Consider the following 2,708-nt stretch of genomic DNA (forward strand, 5'->3'; position numbering starts at 1 on the left):
ATATCGACTTGGTAAAAATGACTAACTGCATTGATGTTTATTTTGTTGCCAAGTAAAAGTGACTTAAATGGCCCTCCTGAACGGTTTACGTTTTGGTATTTGGTCACTTTCTCCTGTACGACTACGATATATAAAAACAAAACTGTAAAATCACTTCAACAAACTTCTATCCTTCTCTTTCGCGTCGTCTCGCTTAAAGCGGAGGGGAGACGCACTGCCTTGCTCAAAAAAATAACATTATATTTTACCAATTTTCGTTTGATTCGTAATCCATTCACGTAGTCATTATTTATTGTACAAATAAATATGCTTTCCACTTTGTAATTCATAATACCATTGTTCATTCAGCGAGGACTTCACTTGTTCCACCCATTCCTTAACAATATGTAAATCTGTTATTGGTCAGCGGTAGTCAACCTTTACATAAGATGGTCTTTAAAAAATCGTGAAAAGTGTATGTAAATACACAAAACATTTAGATGATGATTGGACACACACATACCTTTGGAAACAGTGTTTATAGGAGCTATTTTTGGAAGCCTGCATACATATATATATATATATATATATATATATATATATATATATATATATATATATATATATATATATATATATATATATATATATATATATATATATATATATATATATATATATATATATATATATATATATATATATATATATATATATATATATACATATATATATATATATATATATATATATATATATATATATATATATATATATATATATATATATATACCTACCCATACATTTTATTAAGTACCTACAAATAGTACCTACATAAAACAGTTCTACCAACAGATGTCGCATGCGTCACTCAGAAGAAAACAAAAGACTTATAATATTATTAACTGTCAGAATCATATAGATATAAAAATTATTGTAAAGATTAATTAAGAATAAACTTTTATTGTCGTTTCTTTAATTACAAAGCAACACATTGTTTATTTTATTATTATACACCCACTTAACATATTATTTACACTTAATTTTCAAAAGGAAAATATTACCACGTTATAAAACGACAATTTTGTTAATCAAAAATAAAGAAACAAAATAAAAATAAAAATGGATACTGCTCCTCAAACATTACAAAACTTACTAGAAAAATTAATACAAAATGCTCAGGTAAGCAAACATCAAAATTTAAAAGATATTTCAGAGAAGTTCATCATTGAAAAATTTACAAGCAAAAATCCTAATGCAAACCAGTGGATGGATATTTTTGAAAAAGAATGTATACGTTTTGAGGTGACAACGGATGAGAAAAAAATTGAAATATTAAGATTGTTTATGGATAAAAGTTGTGAAGATTGGTACAGTTCGATGATGATAAAATTTTCCATGAACTCAGAATGGATAGTATGGAAAAACAACTTTTGTAAAACATTTACAAACAAGGGATGGAACCATGTAATGTTTGCATTATCTTTTAAATATAACGACGGTTCCTTGTTAGACTATGCCATAAGGAAGGAAAAACTTTTGTTGGAGATGAGAAGAACGATCGACATGGGTACCTTAGTAGATCTTATTGTGGCTGGTTTACCAGAATTTATAATTAATAAGATTGATAGAGAAAAATTAGAAGATACAGTCGATTTATTCAATGAAGTAAAAAAACACGAAAACATTGTAAATAAAAAAAGGTTTTCGGATCAAAGAAGATATGGAAATCTAAGAACTAGTGGTAAAATTAAAGATAAAAGTCCATGTAAGATTTGTGAAAAATTAAATAAGGGAACTCGATATCACCCTGAAGTAACGTGCTGGTTTAGAACAAAGGAGGATGATAAGTTTAATAATAAAAATACTATCAGACATGTAAACAATTCAGTTATAGAAGCTAAGTTAAACGAAACCGATCAAAAAAACGAATAGTAACACCATTAATAAATGTCAAACTATTACTAAATGATCAAATTGAAATATTTGGAATTTACGATTCAGGTTCAAATGTTTCTCTAATAAATTCTAAGTTATTAAAACTAAAAGGAAAAGGAAACAATATGAATGAAGCAGATTTAGTAACAATTAATGGTGTTAAAAAGACAAACGGTTTGACGACTTTGAAAATAAAAATATTTGAATTGGAAAAAAACGTTGATGTATATATTATTGATGAAGAAAATTTCAAATATGATTTTTTGATAGGATTAGATATGATAAAAAAATTTAAACTAATCCAAAATGAAGACTTAAAAATAACACAAAGACAATGCTTGAAAAATGAAAATAAAAAGAAAGTAGAAAAAATTTCTACAAAATATAAAATTAAAAATAGTGAATTTAAAAATACAGAAAATAACAACAGCGAGGAATGCAAAATAAATTATAATGAACATGTAAAAGAAGAAGATTTTGAAATAAAAATAAATCATTTAAATCAATTTCAAAAATCTAAAATAAATGAACTGATTTGCAAATATAAATCCGTTTTTGCAAAAGACAAATATGATATCGGCACTGTTAGTGGATACGAAGCGAGGATAGACTTACTAGTAGACAGATATTGCAGTAAGAGGCCTTACAGATGTACTGTAGAAGATAAAAAGGAGATAGAAAAACAAATTGCAAAATTACTGGATAATAAGCTAATAGAAGAATCCTACAGTCCATTTGCTGCACCTGTTACATTGGCATTTAAAAAAGAGGAAAACAAAAAATCCAGACTG

This window comes from Brachycentrus maculatus, unplaced genomic scaffold (assembly GCF_059751285.1).
Source record: "Brachycentrus maculatus isolate JH-2025_06_01 unplaced genomic scaffold, ASM5975128v1 h1tg000196l, whole genome shotgun sequence".
Classification (NCBI taxonomy): Eukaryota; Metazoa; Arthropoda; class Insecta; order Trichoptera; family Brachycentridae; genus Brachycentrus; species Brachycentrus maculatus.